The sequence below is a fragment of the Dreissena polymorpha genome, chromosome 4 (assembly GCF_020536995.1).
Source record: "Dreissena polymorpha isolate Duluth1 chromosome 4, UMN_Dpol_1.0, whole genome shotgun sequence".
NCBI lineage: Eukaryota > Metazoa > Mollusca > Bivalvia > Myida > Dreissenidae > Dreissena > Dreissena polymorpha.
In genome coordinates, this window is record NC_068358.1 from 786,073 (window position 1) to 807,948 (window position 21,876).

Below are 21,876 nucleotides of genomic sequence, written 5' to 3' on the forward strand. Positions count from 1 at the left end.
GACCTCACTGTATTATAGTTTTATTTGATACAGTGGTCAATTCCTTGTGTGCACCAGTGTGGGCGCAAAAGTACAAATCTCTAATATGAAAATTAAGAAAAACGCCGATGCTTTACAAAAAAACTCGCTCATTTTCCCGACGATTAACGATTGCTATCATGCATGGTGAGGTAATAACAAATATGCCTCGAATGAAAGTCATCACGCGCGTCCCATATAAATGCGAAGAGCGTGTAAATTATGTTAGAGCAAGAGGTTTTCATCCTACATGCGTTGATTTAGGTATAACACATATGAAGAGTTTTACGTAAATAGTTGAGTAAAATTGATGGCCGTGGTGTTGGTCGCTGAAGTACGTGTTGGCGATTGTGAAGCATTGTCCATGCGCAATAAGGAGAGAGCACTATTAAAGCAAACTGTAATTGCAGAGATTTATAATATCAGTGCTTTCCACAGGCCATTTAACGGTCCCCCACCGGGGCGCTTGAATTTCGAAATCAGAGTCCGTAGGGCGCCTGAAATTTTCCGATCAGTGTATTTGCTGCTACTGCAACTAGCTTTTCTTGAGATCAAAGCGATATCGACTTAGCCGAAAATTGTGAAAGCCGATTTACGATCCTCTGTCAACTACACCTAACGCTTTTCCCACCTAAAGCCCGCTTAAGGGCGGAGCGTCGCTGTATTGGAAAATCAATATTGGCCAATGAGATCGTACACTTTGTATAAGTGACAGCACTCGTAGGCAGGCACTACCTGCAGTTAAGTCAATACTCAGTTATTTTATAAACTATATTAAATATTGTTTATAAAATAACTGAGTATTGACTTAACGCGTTAGCAAAACAAAGATAAGCAGGCAGTTTCTTATATTTTTAAATAGAACATAAGCCATTTCAAACAGGACACATTAATATTGAATGTATTATGTAACATCACATTACGGAGCTATGAAAGAATCCGGAAAGTACAGTTATGACACGGGGTCGGTGCCGACATTCCACGCTGCAGATTACACGGTGTTCACCTGCACTCTGGCCATCTCCGCGTTTATCGGAATCTTTTATGCGATCAAAAACCGGAAGAAGCAGACGACAGACGATTACTTGCTCGCCGGCCGCTCCATGCATCCAATTCCGGTTGCCATGTCGCTCCTCTAGTTTTATTTCCGCGATCACGATTCTCGGAACGCCGGCGGAAGTGTATGTGTACAGCACAATGTACTGGTGGATTTCCGTCGCCATGGTGATAACGGCACGGCTGGCCAAATCTTCATTCCGATTTTCTACAAACTTGGGATTACCAGCGTGTTTCAGGTATTTTCAACATTTAAATTAAAATAAGGGTTCATATGTAGGAAACTCTTGCATGAGGTTGATTTTATGACTTTATTTCCTGAGGAAAGCGCACCTTAATTGTGCACTATTGACCCTGAAATTAATCAAACGTTGATATCGTTTTCAAGCTGTCATTTGTTTTGAACGTTGATATTCGAGTTCATTTGCTTGAAATCGAGTTATTTTCAAATGCAAATCACTATAAAGCTCATGTTTGATTGAGGATTGCTGGCTTCCCGAAGAAGGCCTCAATGGCTGTAATGTTCATGTTGTCTTTACCAATTACCTTACAGACTTGATAAGCTTATAGAACATAAGTCAAGCAAACTGGAATGAATTCAACCCACGTCACAAGTACATGATTATAAAGCTAGATTGACAGCGCCACTCACTCAATCACTCACTCACTCACCATCATTATTAGGAGGAAGGCAATAAAGGTAAATATTTAAGCCGAAGAAGACTAAAGGAAACCTGACCCAGTCTAGAAGAAACGCACACTATCGCCAATTGCCTGTGGAAGTGAATTAGTGTCATAGAAAAGCTAACATCATTTGTCAAGACTAGACTGTCTATAGAGCAGATAACTGCAAACAGTACACCATTTACTAATTCATCAACACTTAACACAAGAGATGCCCCTTTGACGTCTCTAAAGTGTCCCTGTTGAGAAGCCGACCAAGCGGATGAACACATCCTTCAGAAAAGCAGGATCATCGACCACTGGGTGAGAATATATGAGTCGTGTTTTGAGAAAACTTGGCTTAATGCATGTGCGTAAAGTGTCATCCCAGATTAGCCTGTGCAGTCCGCACATGCTAATCAGGGACGATACTTTCCGCCTTGACTTGATTTCCGGTAAGGAGGGACTTCCTTGAAATCAAAAATACCATAAAAGCGGAAAGTGCCGTCCCTGATTAGCCTGAGCTGACTGCACAGGCTAATCTGGGACGACACCATACGCACATGCATTATGCCCAGTTTTCCTAGAACACGACTCATATGACCAAAACCAACGAGCCTGCGGAGGAAGCTGTATGGATATGTGTGTGGAGGCTCTACGGAAGACGGTCCGTTTCATCCTCACCTAAGTGTAGCAGCGATCGATAAGAAAAAACAAACCATTTCCTTAATAAAGAAAACAGAAAACACAAATGTTCCACGAGCAAGCACGTTATTGTGTCTATCAGTTGTCATTTAGCCGAACTAGTAAAGAAGTAGTTCTCACAAAACGGATAATAATAGCATTTAATAAATCATGTTCAACTCTCTCGAACGGTCTAATCAACCAATATAAAATGTGCAAGAAAGTCACTGTAAAATATTTAAATATATAACAGACGCCGGTACACATCGTGTGCATTTCGGATTGATGATATGAGATTTCGTATAGTTTTTAAATTTGATCGACAAGAACATTCGTAACAAATAAAGTCCATTTACCGCGAATTACTTTTGAATTACTTAACAATGAGATGGGGTTTTAATGTATGTGTATTTCAAAGGGACATGTTCAAAGATTTTGGTATCTTTTAAGGTAAATATTCGATATATTAATTTTATAGATTTAAGCATAGCAACTTTAAGTTGAAGTACTGTTATAATAACGGAAAATATATCATTGAATAATATAAACTACAAAGTTATTTCCAATAGATTCACTTCTGGTTAATATGGATCAAAAGGCTAACACTAATAATTTGACTATTCAGGCTCGTTAAACTGATATCAATTTTAACTTTAAATAAGCGACCCACGTATTGAAAAATTAATTAAAATAAAACATGAACATACGTATTTGTGTTTCAGGTGTTGGACATGGCCATCGTCTTGTACGCGCCGTCGCTAGCCCTGAACGCAGGTACCGTACGTCACGTGATATCCAATCCATGTCTTAAGTTGTTGCCAATCTTGCACGTTAAAACATGGGAGTATTGGTGCGGACATTGACCGAAGTAATAGCTATGATACACTATACATAGACTCCATGAAAGTGTTTATTTGTGTCTTGTTCTGGGAAAATTGGGCTTAATGCATGTGCGTAAAGTGTCGTCCCAGATTATCCTGTGCAGTCCGCACAGGCTAATCAGGGACGACACTTTCCGCTTTTATGGTATTTTTCGTTTAAAGGAAGTCCCTTCTCACCGAAAATCTTGTTGAGGCGGAAATTGTCGTCCCTTATTATCCTGTGCGGACTGCACATGCTAATCTGAGACGAAACTTTACGCAAATGCATTATGCCCAGTTTTCTCAGAACGCGACACATTTAAAACCACGAAGCCTTGCTTCTTTACAAATAACGGGAAACAGCATCAACCATCAGGCGCAAAAAAAGCAATTAATTGACTCGAAGAGAACAAAAGATATTTTCGGCGTATTTTTACGGCCTTAAGAAACTTAGTCTTAACGTTTCCAATGAATAACCTCAAATTTAAATCTGAATTCGACTGAATACCCAAACGTATGCTTGCTTGTTATGCAGCAATACCAGACGACTGTATAACAAAGACTAGAAATTACGCGCGAAAACCTGTTAGTAAATATGATGACCAAGTAGATTGCTATAAACTTCGCCTTGTGGATTTAAAGTTTGAATATAACAAATGGTTACACCGAGGTACATGTACATGCACTTACTAAAATGTTGAATATATATCAGAACAACGATTTGTGGCTGCAGCGCCGTTAAATGTCGCATCGCCTTTATATGTCGCAGGCTACGAGATTTGTCGCAACGTTGCCGATAAATGCCGCAAGGAACGATACATGTCGTAAATCCTGCTGACGATATATGTCGCAACATTGACGACAAATGTCGCACACCTTTGTAAGTCATGTTAAAATGAAAAGTTGAAGTAAAATGACTAAAACTTTACGGTTAGATCTAGATTAACCGACGAGGTTCCACTAGAATGGTCAGTTTTTCGTTAGTATTGTCCGAAATGGTCAGTTGTGGTATTTTCCATTAATGTCAGTTGCAGTCAGTATTGTCCAAAATGGTCAGTTGTGGTCAATATTTACCCAATCAATTCTTATAATTCTTGGCTCAAGTAGCCAGTTGTTGATTTCCCTGTGCTAAATGGACTGCTGTTTTCAAGATTGGCCAAGGTTGTAAGATGTGATAAAACTTTAACATTATTACAGCAATACAATTACGATAAAATTGTGTTGCATATTATATGTTAGTTACATGACTGTGTTACATGTATCATTATCTTAGTTAATGTATTACTATTTTGCAGACGCACTGGTATATGCCGTAGTTTGTACGGGCACACTGATGAACTGACTGAAGACTGATATGTTCTTTTTATTTTATTTTCAATATCGTTGCCTTCAAGTAATGCTTAACATATAGGAAGCCTACCTCATCACCGTTTATCAGTGAACTTAGCCTTCTGTTAGTTATTTCCTTTACTTTCGTGAATATAAAAGTATTTGGTGAGTAACACTGTCAACGATCATCATCCGTACACAGTAATTTTGTTTTATTAGATTCCCGATCATTTTGGAATTTGAACTCGTACTCGTCACGGGATTAAATCCTCTGGTAGAATTGCCATTCTTTCTCTTTGATCTTTATGTTTCATTTTGACCCTATGAGCTTAAGGCATAGGTGTGTTGTGCGACAAGTTGTCTCGACATGGTAATCATTTCTGTCAAGTCATTTTAAAATCGCAAATACATCATTAACAGTCCGGAAAAAAATATCGGGTGATACGGTCATACATTTATATGCATGTACATACAGGAGCAGTGATAGATACTGTTAAATGTTCTATTAACTTAGTATTACCTTAGTATGATTTTATGAATAATCACATTTGCTAAAAGGCAATACAAAAATGTGTTTTCTTTCATACAGTATTTTTACCCAAATAACATACTAAACATGCAAGAAAACACATACTTTACATTTTGATGACCTGACGTATTGCACACATGTCAATAGTGAATTCTTTATAATAACAATAGCATGATAGATATCATTTTTCATTGATTCATTAAAAATGTTTGCATCAGCTTGACCGATATCATTAAAATAAGACACTGTTCACACCTTTGATTTATAACTTTCAACTGAAAAACGTTTGACCCGCGTTCTGAGAAAACTGGTCTTAATGCATGTGCGTAAAGTGTCATCCCATATTAGCCTGTGCAGTCCACACAGGCTAATCAGGGACGACACTTTTCGCCTAAATTTGATTTTCGGTAAGCAGGGACTTCCTTGAAACTAAAAATACCATAAAAGCGGAAAGTGTCGTCCCTGATTAACATGTGCGGACTGCAGGTTCCTATTGTCGTTTCTATTATTTTCAGTGCAAATCTTACTTACGTTTACAGGTGTTTTACCTTCCCTTCCAGATGGTGTTCGCCATTATGTATATAATCCATTACGCTGAAACACCATCTACATTTATATTTCCAGAGCCAAATAACATGAAAGACACACGTTCAGCAGTTACATTTACGAGACAGGTCTAAACACCGCTGTACATACGCTGTACATGTGCCAGAAGTGTATCAAGAACTTTGATTGTTATATTGTAGCTGGTTCCCTTGTACATGATGGACATCCTGAATCAGTACCTCGGACTGCCGGGACTTATGCTCTCTTGTATATTCAGCGGAAGTCTCAGGTATGGCCCAATCAAGTCATAAAATAATAAAACTAGAGTTTATTTGCACACGCATAATGAACAATTATTAATTCATATTTAATCCTTTATTCTGAAGTCTAATGATAAGGGCCCTGACATTTCCGGCCCCTTATTATCCTCATTGAACGCCAACGACGCTCATTTCTGTCGTTGCTTTAGTACATACTAGGAATTTTACATACATATAGTATGATTCATGTATGCATCACGTATTCGTTTACGTATACATATGGAACGCCATAGCTGTCTTACGTTGTCAAATTTCGTTCTGTCTTCTTTAGAAGGTGTCTTATTATGTTAATTAAACCGTCGTGATATTTTGTTAATATGTGGTGTTGACTTGTCAAAACACAGTCTTATTATGTCCATAAGACAGGTATGGCGTTCCATATTTACGCATGTGCTGTGCAGTACGATATCGTCCGGTCTGAACGCCGTGGCCGCGGTGATATTCGAGGATTTCGTGCGTCCCATGTGCTGCAAGGCCATTCCTCCGTCACGGGCTACTTTCCTCTCCAAAGTATTCGGTACACGTGCTAGTCGAAAGACTTATCGGTCATGCATCTTTCAGTATGTTGTTCGGGGTGATGATCACGGACAATATGACAAATGTTCATAGAGACGCTTAATATAGCTTTCAGTCTGGTTTATTTTATGGCCTAAGTGGACGTGTGCACTAAAAATGTCGAACTTATATAGAAACGGTAAAATGTGTGTATAATAAGGGTTATCCGGACTTTAACGTCATCATTCATCATGCACAATGAAGGTGTAAAATAACTAAGCACAGTTATGCAACGTGTCACACTTAAAGATCAGGTTTTCGCATATTATGGCTGTGTTAGACTGTAAGTTCATTATTTAGCAGGTAATTTAAAACTTATCATAAATGTAAAGCATGCGGAGATTACATGCCACATGCAAGATATGCAACTTAGTTCAATCTCTAACAAGGTATATTGTAAAATAAAACAAGAGCACCACTTAACGGGTGCCACGCTCGGCTGTGGGTGCAGTTTTTAATAGATGAAAGCTTGTCAGATTTTTTTAGAGGTCACAGTGACCTTGACCTTTGACCTAGTGACCCAAAAATGGTTGTGGTATGTAGAACTCATCAAGGTGCAGCAACATATGAAATTTCAAAGTTATAGGTTGAAGCACTTTGATTTTAGAGCCAATGTTCAAAACCTTGACAAAATGTTAAGGTTTAAGCACGACGCGGACGACACGCCGACGGACACGACACGACACGACGAGCTGGCTATGACAATACCTCGGGTTTTCTCCGAAAACAGCCGAACTAATAACACAACCTTTGTATCGACATGTTACCTGCAAGACATGCGTCCTTAGCTAAACGGTCAATGTTTGAAATATGGGCATGATTAATATTTTTTTCGGACTGTAGCATTCAAACGAAAATAAAACAAATTATATTCTTTGCGCCAACGCGCGATGATGAATTGTGTGTCCAAAGCTAAAACGGTATTTCCACACATAAAAATGGTGTTAAAACATCTACAAGAACCTTACAAATGTGCTATTATGCGGTGATTTTATTTATGCTTTCCGGTGGTTTATAGAGAAATATCAGTGAATTAAAACTGATAATTTCACTGTTTTAAACATTGAAAATTAACAGTGAAAATTATCGATTTACTGTGAAAGGACTTCATTTTTTGACGAAATGACGTCATTATCCCAGCGAAATTCTTTAGCTAAACTCTTTCACAATGTATAGAAACGGTGAAAAAAAAACAACATAAAATAAAAAGAAAATTTGTTGGATTCGGTGGTTCATAGAAAATATATATGTGCCACTCGTGAAAATATTATTTTTTATCATCACTCGTGAATTAAAATCGATAATCCACCGAATCCAACAAATATCCTCTATTTCCACCATCAAAATTAATTTTTATATAAAGAACAACATGAACTATAAATAGTGTTGACTGATTTTGCAAATTCTTCAACAAAATATATTTTTTTCCGTATATTTTATTCAGCCCACATTGTGCCTTTACATCGGAAAACCATTATTTTCAGTGCTCCTGTTAGGAAAACTTTTTACTTTCATTTTTTAAATCTCTTCTTGACAATACAATTGAGCTCTCCAGCTCCTTGGTTACTCTCTAGCAATTTAATGCACTTACTGAAAAGGTTGAAAATGTCAAAAAGCGCCAAAAAATGTGAAATAGTCGCTGTTTCGCTAAGATAAGACTAGCGTGCGTGTTAAATACGTTTCGGTATAAAGATATTCATTGATTTCATTATAAACTGAATAAATAATGTAATATACTTGTTATTGTAAGTGTGTTATTTATACACGCACAGCATTAACGTTTATTTGAACGAAACTGGTGGGTTTTTTTCCGCGTTGTACTGATCGAGCTGCTAAACCCGACATGTTATCTGTTTTTGGTAGTAGCGTCCTTAATGGAAACTGATAACTCGTTGCAGTTGACCGGGGCGTTTTTCGGAATTATGGGAGGACCATTGTTGGGGTTAATTTGCCTGGGAATGTTGTTTCCTTGGGCAAACAAATGGGTAAGCGATCGCGTTTTTTCAATCGTTTTCATATGAAACGAAATAAATATATATATATATTACATGAACACTGCATTTAGTATGATTTTGCACTATATTCCAAGTGTTTTTTAACATACAATGAACATGTATTAGTATGAAAATATTCTCCTGTCATTAACTGTTCTCGTGTTTTGGGTGGATTTGTAAGACTGGCAACCAGTCTATCTCTTCTGCTCTGGATTGGACTGGGCCAAGCTATCACAAGAACCAGCGTTGTGATTACGCCGCCGGTGGAGACTGTCGGCTGCAACTGGACTGCTATTAACAAAATGACCCCATCCCTCTCCTACCGACCACCACGCCGGATGCGCAAAGCATCCCGTCACTTCGAATTATGATAAATACGAGTAAGTTATTGTTTTTAGGTAAGTGCGGTGACAACACTGAGCTTCAACTTGCATATTTAAATCATTATGTCCAGAACAAAGTTCTTTTTTTAGTTTGAACCAACGAAAACACAAACATCATTGTTTGTGCATCTTGAAATTTATGTAAGATTCCAATGTTCAAATAGAAGATTTTCGCTGAGTTAAAATATAGATAAACATGCATTCTATACTTACCGATTATATGTAGGTAATTTTACTGTTATAAAAGTTTGTTTCATATGGCCTATTACAGTATATTTGTTTAAAATATGATTATCTCTTGGTTTAGGAACAATATACCAGGCTAAGGAAATAAAAAACTTGACTATACGCAAGAACACATAAATTTATTCCTGTCTATCGAAAACTGACATGCGCACCTTTTCTGTCATTTAACTAGGGAATACATGAAAAAGGCACACCGGAAAAGCGACACCAGCATCTCGCCAGTCTTCATCTAGACAATGACATCGCAACGCTACCTCTAATCGACGTCCGGGCTTAACTTACGCACGCTATCTGAAGTAAAATGTCCATTTTAAAGCGTTAGAAGTCTATTGGGCACCCGACGCTAGTATCTTATGCACATGACGTACAAATCTCAACAGTAAATCTGGACACTCGCACTACGTAAGCTCTGCCCATGAGCCACTATAGGCGGTGCATTTTTCAGCAAGTTAACCTTTTTTCTGAATCCACCTACAATCTAGTTGTAAGCATCTCGATATCCAATCGGCCGTTAATGCGAACAAAGCCTTCTAACGGTTAAGTTTTTTTCCATGTTTGATTGAAAGTGGCAAATCTAAGTAATATGCCCATTCAGAAGAATAACTGTTTTGGTGTCATAAATGACATTCAAATGAAACTAATCACTGAATGAAACATGGTTACAATGATATTTTATTTAAAAATTAACGTGTCTAGTATTTAAATATCACTCGGTAAGATTTACAGACATACGTCTTTTTTCGTCTTAAAGATTATGATTGTGCATAAACTCGTGTAAAGGACGTTTGTTCATTTGAAAGTCTTAAACACATGTATCGTCAATTTAAGCCATGCTTTTCATTAAGAAATAGTTATCGTTATTATATTGAAGTATAAATAAATAAATAAATATTTATATAAAAATTGTTGAATATAAATTAAAATATTTTTTGCAAATATCTCAAGTTATTGAAATTCATTTGCAAAATTGTTAAGTGCATAAAAGACCGCTTTTCCTGCAGTTTGTGTCGATATCCTCAGGTATAAGAATAAAGCTTTGAGTACGTCAAAAATTGGTGGCAAAATTTCACGTTGCGTTAAGCGTTATTGTGCAGTACATATGGAATTTTTGAACAAGAACACAGGCTTATCAAATAAAGTAAATCTGATGTACTTCACATTGCCCTAAGCAGCATTAAAATCTGTCTTTTATACTCTAGTTGATATTTTACGAAAAATTATTTTAAAAAGTTATTTGGAAAAAAGCAGTACTAACCGGTGTGTATACATCCATTAACGTTTAATTGGGAACCCAACAAAGTCACGTAATCCTGCAAGCTGATAATGACATCCCTACAAAAGGCAACAGTCTTATCAAGCTGGTGTACATACCGAATTTATAGCATGGCCTCTGCATCTTTGTTAGTTCCCAATGTTTTCCGGTTCATGGACCAGTATTCCATACGGAACTGTCCAGCCAGGTAGACAGAAAATAGTCAAAGACGACTGCTGTTTCTATTGACATTGCCCTTTCAGCAGGCCTGGATTTATTTAATACAATATTTAAAAAGGAAATGTTTATGCGCTGTCTTATTACTGTATATACTAGTACTTGTATACTTGGGAGAATAAATGTTGGAATTAAAACGTGTACCTGTTGAAATCACACTTAATATGTATTCCGGGCAGAAATGGAAGTACCGCTAACTTTTGCATCAAGTGGCATCAATGTATTGACGGCTTCGCGTCTCTCATACGTCGCCTTAAGGCACACTGCGTTTATGCTCCTCACAACAGCCTGACTCCATCTTAAGCGCGCACCATAGTACTGAAATATGAAATGTAAAGATTGAATGAAAATTTGGCATCTACCTTTTCACATAATTACACATGGAATAACTCTTCTCCCACTATTACTTGATTGAACAAGCTAAAACATAATTAATCATGAATAACGGCTTGCGGACGACATGGAAAGTGCCGTTTAACCGCTGAAGTCTTGTCAGCTGTTTGCCAGTGTTTGGTGATGGCGAACTCTATAGTCCTTTGTTAGATTAAATAAGTACATGTGTTCAATTGCAAGTACGTATAGCATAATTCTCACGGGCACGTTTGAGGATGAGCTTCAACGTCTGTGGTTTTTGAAGGTTGACGTCTGTGGCGCCGAAAACTTGTATAGCCTCTTCTACTATTCGTGACGGTCGTTAGACGGACACCATCTTCAATACGCCACGATGAAGACGATTTCTGTTATCTTCTTTTTTCTGTTTCAAATTATTTACAGGTTTACATTTAATTTCTAGTGTGTACGAAATAATCACCAAATAAAGATTTAGTCCTAGTTTGCATACTATTAAGTCGGTAATAGAGGTATTATCTCTTACTCTCATAGTATCGCTCCGCCTCATAGTATCGTGCCTTTAACGATAAAACCGTCAAGTAGTACTGGAAAGTTAATGTGCTATTTTTCTTCAATTTTTGGAAGTTGTAGTTTATTTGATGATTATCCATGGCTATTACAACGATCATTCTCGTGATTTCCGGTGTTCGTTGGAAAGTAGGTCATGTTTATTCCAGAGTGTTGATGCTTTGATTTTGAATTACGTAGCACACAATTATGTTAGTCTGTTTATGGATTAGAAGTAGCTTTATCAAATGTTTAATATGCCGATTATTTTTTTAATAAAATTTTGAATTACGTAGCACACAATTATGTTAGTTTGTTTATGGATTAGAAGTAGCTTTATCAAATGTTTAATATGCCGATTATTTTTTTAATAAAATGTAAAACTATTTTAAGAACAACGTGAGTAAGAGTTTCGTTTTTCCATTAAGTTACTTTTTTAGAGCAAGCAACTGCGCATAGTAACAAATCTAAGCAACCAATCAGAAGGGCCGATACTATGAGACAGTTTTATATGAAACAGCTTACTACAGTGAGCTAAGATTAGCGAGTATTTTGTGAAAACATTGCGGATTTAAATGCAGTTTTCGTTGTTATGTCCAAGAATACACATTTAACTATAGATTGACATATAACACATACGTGATTTGTATTTGTCCACTTCCAAAATTTGCATGTATTATTAAGAGGGTCGATACTACGGAAAGACGTGCTGTATTAAATCTACATGTTTGAAAAATTGCATGCGTTTCTTTTTTTGGTAAAAATAAATATATGGCTATTGAAAATCATTTACTGGCATTTGGTAGCAGCAAAGACCTATAAAATATATTTTATAGGTGTTCGGCAGCAGTGGATGCTTTTTCATTTTATTACATCAAAAACTTGAAAAGAAAATCTTTAAACACAATTTTATCATGGGAACCAGACTGCGTGATGTTACCGTTTTGAAATGTGACCGTAATGACCCATCTAGAAATCATTCGCTATATTCAGGTTACATTACACTAAATCATTGTGTATCCCTCCGTGGTCCATTCGAAAGTAGTGCCTAAAGAGTTCCTTTTCTCTTCTTGAATATAAGCCATTTAACAATGTGAGACATGTCTTTTGTGGTTATTTGTAAAATCCTGTATGTGTCTGGAGTACTTTGATGCCTTGGATTGGAAGCTAACTCAAAAGATGAACTTTTGAGGGTGTGTTTTCTATTGTGTGGGGCTTTTGTCGAAATTAGGATTCCTAAACACGTTTTTCTACGGTGGGATTCATTCGACAGCGATTTTCTTTCTTAGAAGTTGCGAGACGGTATGTTTTTGATTGCAATTATTGGAAGAGGACAGATCCATCTTTAAAATGATACCAGGTTCGGAAAAATTGATACGTCGAAAAGGCAAGAAAAATGCTGTGAAAGTTGTCAGTTTTATAATGGGACCCTATGGGAATCGGAATTAGTGTAATATAACCTACAATTACATCTCTTTAGTTCAATCGTGATACATCGGCTATCTCGGATTCCTCCGTAAGATTGATTTATGAAATAAATCGTCTGCTGATCCAGAGTGCTCTTGAGTTTAGGGTCGTCGAGTCAGTTTCGTATAAGCAATTTGGCAACGATGTAAGGAAACAAAAAATTTGCCGTAAAGAGACTGATACCGAAAGTTGGTCGTAGTTTTCAAGATGGCGTCTGTAAATCTCCATGCGAGAAATCGCAACGAAGACAAAATAATGTTATTTTATTGTTTTGACGATGCAAAAGCTTACATAAAAAGAAATGAAATTGATACGAATAACCTACATAATTGGTTACAGCACAAAAAACTTGGGTAATTCAGGTAAATTCATTTTATTATTTTGTTCATATATCTAAACGTAATGATTTCTGTTGAAAGAAGCATAAATTAATTATTCTTCAAAGTTTAATTGATTGTTGTGGTTGTAACCAGCTGGCGTTTGAAAGAAACTCAAACATATTTTAATGAAAAGAGAAAAGAGAGACATGTTAATCTTTAAAAAATAGTTGGTTTGAAAGAAACACATTTAGCTTTCCTTTTTGTTTTCCTTACAATATTGACACTGGGACCATAGACACGACCGTTTGTAGACCTTCGTCGAGTCAGTATTGTAAGGACAATTTGGCAACATGGTTAGAAAACAAACATTTTGCTGTAAAGAAACTGCTACCGCATGTTTGTCAAAGTTTTCAAGATGTCGTCTGCCAATCTTCACACGAGAAATCGCAATGAAGACAAGATACTTTTATTTAATTGTTTTAACGATGCAAAAGCACAAATTTAAAAACATGAAATTGATAGTATAATCGTAAAATAATCGATTATAGAACCAAAAAATTTGGCATTTCCATTTTTGTTTTCCTTACAATATTGACACTACCGTTTTGTAGACCTTGACTAGAGTGAATATTATTAATGAAATTGTTGTCAAATATTATCAATTATAAGTTGAAGAGAAATACAATTACCTTCCATTATTGTCATTTTGAATACATTGAATCAAGCTCTGATTATTTAACAAATTATCAGGGCTTTCCTTTGACCCGAGCTCCCGGGTTTTGACGCTTGAAAATTACTGAAGACCCCTTTTTGACTCTTGAGAAAATTACGTCATGCGTCACATTTGACCCGGGGGAATATACCAACTTGCGTCAACGAGATCAAAAGTTGTTAAGACTAAGCGATAATTGGCTCGGGGCTTCTACTACTACTACTACTACTACTACTACTACTACTACTACTACTACTACTACTACTACTACAACTACTATTACTACTACTACTACTACTACTACTACTACTACACCACCACCACCATTCACAGTGACAAAAAACGTATTCACACAATGGCTGCTACTACAACTAAAAGCCCATATAGGGGGGCATGCATGTTTTACAAACAGCTTTTGTTTCTATGGGATTTTAACCACAACTGTTCATGTTTATCTCCGACACATATTTTTAGGTCACCTGTCATGAAGTTACACGGTGAGCTTATGTGATCGTGTGATGTCCGGTGTCCGTTGTGCGTGCCTGCGTGTGTGCGTGCGTCCGTCCGTCAACAATTTGTTTGTGTAGACAGTAGAGGTCACAGTTTGCATCCAATCTTGATGAAATTTGGTCAAAATGTTTATCTTTATGAAATCCGGTTTGGGATTGTATTTGGGTCATCTGGGGTCAAAAACAAGGTCACTAGGTCAAATAATAGAACAACCTTCTGTAGACAATAGAGGTCACAGTTTTCATCCAATCTTTATGAAATTTGGTCAGAATGTTTATCTTGATGAAATCTGGGTTGGGATTTTATTTGGGTCATCTGGGGTCAAAAACCAGGTCACTAGGTCAAATAATAGAAAAACCTTGTGTAGACATTAGAGATCACAGTTTTCATCCAACCTTTATGAAATTTGGTCAGAATTCTTGATGAAATCTGGGTGGGATTGTATTTGGGTCATCTGGGGTAAAAATCTAGGTCAAATAAATAGAAAAACCTTGTGTTGACAATAGAGGTCACAGTTTTCATCCAATATTTATGAACTGTGGTCAGAATGTTTATCTTGATGAAATCTGGATTGGGATTGTATTTGGGTCATCTAGAGTCAGGAACTAGGTCACTAGGTCAAATCATAGAAAAACATTGTGTAGACAATAGAGGTCATAGTTTTCATCTGATCTTAATGAGTCAGGTGAGCAATTCAGGGCCATCATGGCCCTCTTGTTGAGTTACTAGGTCAAAGGTCAAGGTCACTGTGACCTCTTAAAAAAAAACACAAAAAAATCTGACAAGCTTTCATGTATTCAAAACTGCACCCGCAGCCGAGCGTGGCACCTTTAATGCGGTGCTCTTGTTAGCTTACCTGAGCACCTTGTTAGTATGCAGAATCTTTATTTTCATAAACAATACAATAGCAATGTCTCATATAAATCAGTCTTTACTGAATTGGAAAGCATTGTATTTAATAACGATTTTGTTAAAAAATAGGATCCAGATGAATCAGCTAAATGAACAAAAATCTTTTATATATAAACTTTGAAACATCAATGTAGCGCATCCTGTAAGCCATTTAATGCAAAAATAAACAATGTACATGTAATGATGGACACAGGATTTTAAAAATGTTCTTAAAATGGTGTTGATTTCAGTGCAAAACAAAAAAATTTGTTCTTATTGTCTTGATGAATGCTCAGATAAAAATATAAGATTTATTTCTTTGGACTTGGTAAAATGCTAACATTGATCAGATCATTCCATGAAGAGTAAAATGTTTACCCTTTTGTTTTATACTGACTACTATTATGATGAAATTAGACTTACAGTATCTGTTCTTAAACAAATTTGGTCCAAATAGTTGTCAAAACTCAACACTGTGTGATATCAGATAAAATATGCATTTTCATGTACATAAAGTTGTAAAGATATTAACATACTTTTCAGACAAAGACAGTTAGCAGTGAGCAACATTCATATGCTAAATAGAAAACAAGGCATGCAGTGCAGCTCTCCAAAAAATTGGACTGTCCTGCTTCTATCATTCTGAAGGAAGTGTTGATATTCACCCCTGAAAAGGTTGGATGTGTTGTTTTTCTTTTATTTAATTTACCCACAAGCAGGACAATTACTGTACATTACATTGTTTTATTGCAATCATAACACTTAAGAAACCTTACTATTGCACCAATGCTCAAAATCCACTGGTTATATCATCAATTTCTTCTGATTCCTACAAAATGTACATTTGTATTGTGTTTGCCTCATTTTTATTGTTTTTACCTCTGTAAAAGTGTGATAAGCAAAATATGATGACAATTAAATTAAACATCTTCATCCAATCATTTTTTTCTATTGTTGGTTTTAAGCACTGTTTAGGTTGTCAACATTATGTCATTTAATACAAGGGTTCATCAAGCGAGCTGGACAAAAAAATGGCTGCTTCTAATGTGAGGAGTGATCTGAGTAAAGGCATCAAGAAGATAATGGTGGTGTTTCCTAACATCGAACACAAGTACCATACAAGTGGAGAGGTACTGATATGTAAAGTAACACTCTGTAAAGTTAAATTTCTGTTGATTTATTTGCTGTAACATGTGATCAAAATTGTCAACAGTTGCCCCATCATGGGGATTTCTTGTTTACCTGGCACGTAATAATTTAAAAAAATGTAAAAATCTTTTGAATTTGACTTTTTGAAAGATGAATAGGATTACGCAGAATATTTAAAAATGTCATCAGACTGCTCCAGCTTTAAACCTGATTTGTTTGGCAGCACTCTGTACCTTTACATTATCCTAGATCTTTCCTTAAAAGATGATGTGTATAATAAAATAACTTACAATTAATTTTCTCTTAATGCTTGAGTTTTGATAGTTGTTATTTGACATCAAATAATAAAACTAAAGATTGTTAAAAGCATGCTCCTGGAATCAAAGGTAGCCACACGCCAGTGGTCGAATGATTTATATGGACTTTTATTAAAAATGACTGTTTAAAGACTTTCTTAAGAAGTCAAAGTTTTGCAATAATTAAGATAATAATAACGAAATAATGAGGAGAAGAAGGACATAAAGATTATGCCCTGGTTTCCATTATAATTTCTTTATTATTCCCTGCCGAAAGGCATAGGTATATTGAACTTGCAGTTGTCATTCCGTTTGTGTGTGTGTATGTCCATCTTCGCAATCAGCATATTGCAATATGTCAACTAGTAAATTACCTAGGTTGATGAAATTTGGTATGTTGAAAGAGGGACAAAAAGTTGAATGTACAATTTCCTTCATTTTTTTTTGCCTCCTGCGCAAATTATTGTTGCTGAGTTTAAAGAAATGAGTGGAAACTAAAAGCGTGCTGACTCAAAAAGTACGTAAGCAGAGTTGATAAAGTTTGGAGGGCATAAATGGCCGTATTGGGAATATGCACTTCGTGTCAGTTTCTTTAATATGGTTCAAATTTCTGATTGCTATGGTTATATAAATACAATGCAGCAAATATCCACTAGGGGGCTGCTGTTTTGTCTGTTAACAAGCTCTTGTTAATGTAAGATTCAAATTTTACTGATTATCTTAACTAATCAACAACAACGCACTCTGGGGTCACACTGTCTGTCAGACACTGAGACATCTACATCTTTTCATTTGACACCTCTTTATAATAATGTATTTATATTAGCTTGAAGATCTGTATTAAAATGCAGATGATCGTACATTGGGGTGATAATGTTTGCAAAGTGCATGTTTATATTAATTTCTGCTATTTAAATTTCTTATTGAATCTTCAACAGAACGCTGGGCTGTTGCAACGTATCGACAGTGATGTTACCTCAAAAATTAAAAAACTTGTGGTGGAAGAGGGCGTTGCAAATGTTGAAGAAATGCAATGCCATCTGACCTCATTTGTTATGAAGAATGTAACACCTGCTCCATCAAGAACTAAAAGGAGATTTGCCCCTACAAAAAAGTGATCAGATATCACATGAATAAGGCAGCAAAGAAGGGTTGTGATAGCAATGATGACCAACACAACTTAGTTCAACTTGTGAGTGTGCTTAGTGTGTAATTAACAGTTACTTCAATACAGATATATATTAATCACATGCCATACCCTGCTTCCCCTTGTAATATAATCATTACGAATATTTTTATCTTACACATGTGTAATATACTTTTTAAGGATTTTCATTGGCTTATTTTCGTTTGATTGACCAATCGCATTTTGTTATGTTGCTGAAATAACATTGCAACGTCAAATGACGTCACGAAATGTAAACAACATTTCGGATTTATCATTAAGTTTGCGAAAATATTTTAATAATTTTTTGTGTCCGGAGCCATATCTTGGAAGTGCTTTGGCGGATTTCATTGAAACTTGGTATGAGTATAAATATGGATAAGAGGATGATACATAACATTTGACAGAGTTATACATCTCATTAGGCGAAATTTAAGAAATTGTGTTATTATATTTTCATATATTACTTTTCGGCCTAAGATGCTAAGGTCATACATTGTTTTTTAAACGAAACATGCGACATAATTTTCCTTTATCATTTACATTTGTTGTAAATAGTGAACATATTAAAATTCTGATGTCTGATATTAATTTGCCTCTTGTGAATAGATTTGTACCATTGTTTTGTTAAATGGACCTTTTCACGTTTTGGTAAATTGACGAAATTGATTTTTTTTCAGATTTCAAAATTTTCGTTGTAGTTTTTTTTTTGCGAGGAATCGGTAATACTGAACATTTACTAAGCTCTACAATATTACAGTATTTGCATATTTTGATGATTTAAACACATTAAAAATTTAAAGCATTACGAAGGAATAATTTGGCGAGTTCTGTTGTTATCATTATATTTTGTGACAGTACGATGATTGCTGATATAAATTATAACATAAACATATTACTTACTACACGATCACAGATGGGCGAGTTGTTTAAGTTCTAGTCTTTTACTCAAATGGTCAGTTGTTTAAGACTAGTTAAGGATAACTTTTTTTATCTTTGATTTTATTCTTGTTTAATTATTGAGCTATTTAATTCCGATGTAAACATTTATCTTTTTACATTATTTTATTTATTTCATCATTTTTATTTTTAAAACTTCAACACATGCCAAAATCCGTGAAAATATCCATATACAGGTATGCGTTTATAATTGTTGGCATCATTTACGTCAATTTCTTTAAACTATGACTTTTTCCCTTCGCACCAAGACAAGAATATTAATTGATTAAACCAATGGTTATTGTTTGCTTTTGAATGTCTTACTATTGAACATTTGATAATCTCATCCGGAGGTTGTTGCTTTCCCGGGATTTTATTATTGTTTTGTTAATTTATTAATTTTCCAACGTTTAGAAATGTCATGTTTTGCTAACATTTATAAATGCATTTATACTTTTATTCGCACTTTGATCGTAGTACTTTCATGTTTGGCTTTCTTTCACATCGAACAAGTGTTTATTTTTTTTTATAAATATCATCTACGGTTGAGTGGTTCGATTTAACTTCTTTAATTTAAGTCGCATTCTGCAGAATACACCAAAAATATCGGGTTTGATGAACCTTATATATTTACTGTTGTGCCTTTCTTTTATTAATACGCTCTCCTTTTCTATATTTTGTAATTCGTCTGCAAAACAAAAGCGTTCATATTTGAGTTCTTTTATTGCTAGTTTATATTTTTTCTTGATTAAAAATCAATGCATTTTTTAGCATTTGCGTATATTCATAGTTTATTCGATGTTATGGTATGATTTTCTTGAAACGAGATGGTTTGCCACAGACGTGAATGGCAGCAATGTATAGATTGTGTGTAAACCATTTCTCCCATTTCACCTTGAATCGGTAAATATTAAAGATGAAGTTCGTGTAAATAATGCGTTGTTAAAACGTCAATTTTATCTGCATTTTAGGAGATGTATGATGTTAACTGTGTATAGTTGTGAAATTAACCATATTCGTCGTTATCGCATTAGTTATGGCGACACTCTTCAAAGATGATCTTAAAATACTTAAAGTTGTAATTATTGTTTATTTGTAACATTTTAAGTCTAATCCGGGTTTTCGCAACAAATAAATTTAACCAAACATAGGACTGCACTCAACGGCACTTATGTGGCCAAGGATGGTTAAATCTCATAGATGTGTGTTCATATTGAAATACCATATAAAGTTGTATATATTTATGTATGCATGCATGTATGTATGTATGTATGTAATGATATACATATTAGATATATTTAGTCTTAAAGCCTAACAATTGATCCATATGCATCACGCACATTTACCAATAAGGTGTACTCCTTTTTATCATGTTAATGTCATTATTTAAAAAAGTTGCAATATTATATGAAATCATGTATTCCCTTCATAAACATACCATGTTAACCAGTTCATAACAATATCGTCCATTCTTTATCTTCTACCATCACTTATAAATAAAATGTATAATCCATATATAATGTAAGCTATGAGCTTGTATAAGCTTTGTTGCTGAATAAATGTTGTTCTTGTTCTAAGCATTTTTGTTTGTAACAATTTTTGTCTTAAAACGGAAGATATGACATTATCAGAGAACATAAAGTCATTGACAATAACAATCCATTAATTATAAGGTAATTACAGTGTATAACTTCTAAATTGTAATATAGACCGTATAACCCTTTCTCCCATAAGAAGCAAAGTGAAAATTGATTTTGCAACCAGCATAAACCCAGAACAGCAACTCGCAGTCTGTTAAGGTTTTATGCTGTTTGTTACTCATCAGTACATAAAGATTGGAAATGAAGCATTTAAAACTTGAATATGTTAAGAAAGGACTTATTTAATTTAATTTTCTAAAGGACTTTAAATGCATCAAAGTGCATTTGTGAGAGGTAAAGGGATAAGCACATGAGATTTTTGTTGTCCTTCATTTATAAAACCCGATGTATAAGCACGATGTGATCGTTGTCTAGACGCATACCAATATGGGTTCATGTGTTCCTCAACGCTATTAAATCCGTAAAATAACATGTGCATATTCTATGGACAAAGATAAACAGAAGTGGATCAGTTTCTTCATGCAATTGAAACCGTATAAAGAAACTCAATTTATTCACTCGATGCTGATTGATTGGGTTTTATTATGCCATACGATGCAGATTTATTGGGTTTTATTACACTATAATGCAATTAAGACCATATATTCGCATGTGAACGTTAACTGGGCGCAGATAAATAGGCATCCATCCCTGGTTTCACCCGAATTGTACCGTATAAGCACGAAGTGGACGTTGTCTGGATGCTTTTTTGGAGGGGGTGGGTGTATTAATTATACATTGGTAAAAAAAATATAAAAAATAAAACACGCGGAGATTTCATGCACGTACATCAATCTAATTAACTTAGTTATTTGATGCAATTAATAGCATTGAAGCACACTCAACAGGAGCCCCCCCCCCCCTCCAGGAAGCCCCACGATTAAAGTGATTTTGAAGGTTTTGTCAACCACTTTCCGGACATGTCACGCCTTATTTACTTTCATCAAAGTACCTTCTTATAATGCCAAAAATATGCATAGTTTATACGCCGGGCGACACAGAGTATAAAGTTAAAACATTTTAGCGATTGTCTGTGATTAGTGGGCAATTTTGAGTTCGAAGAAGAAGATAAAAATGAGTTTACATAGGTGATTTAGATCTAGCTAAGTGTGAAACATCAAATGATTTGATCTTTACTTTGAAGATTTTAGGGGGGGGGGGGGGGCGTACGCCGCGTCCGCTACCCTCCATTGGAGCCGCCTATGCTTAATGTGTTGA

At 35.4% G+C, this 21,876-nt stretch overlaps 2 long non-coding RNA genes across 2 annotated transcripts; both read left to right on the forward strand.

Annotated features, from left to right (window-relative positions):
• Window positions 1-3,129: 3,129 nt before the first annotated feature.
• LOC127876213 (uncharacterized) lies at window positions 3,130-8,889 on the forward strand. The gene is made up of 4 exons (XR_008047730.1): window positions 3,130-3,195; window positions 5,764-5,974; window positions 8,459-8,545; window positions 8,736-8,889. It is a non-coding gene; the product is annotated as an uncharacterized LOC127876213 (long non-coding RNA).
• A 4,191-nt stretch (window positions 8,890-13,080) lies between these two features.
• On the forward strand, window positions 13,081-20,591 carry LOC127876210 (uncharacterized). The gene is made up of 4 exons (XR_008047727.1): window positions 13,081-13,398; window positions 16,013-16,144; window positions 16,474-16,599; window positions 17,853-20,591. It is a non-coding gene; the product is annotated as an uncharacterized LOC127876210 (long non-coding RNA).
• Window positions 20,592-21,876: the final 1,285 nt, after the last annotated feature.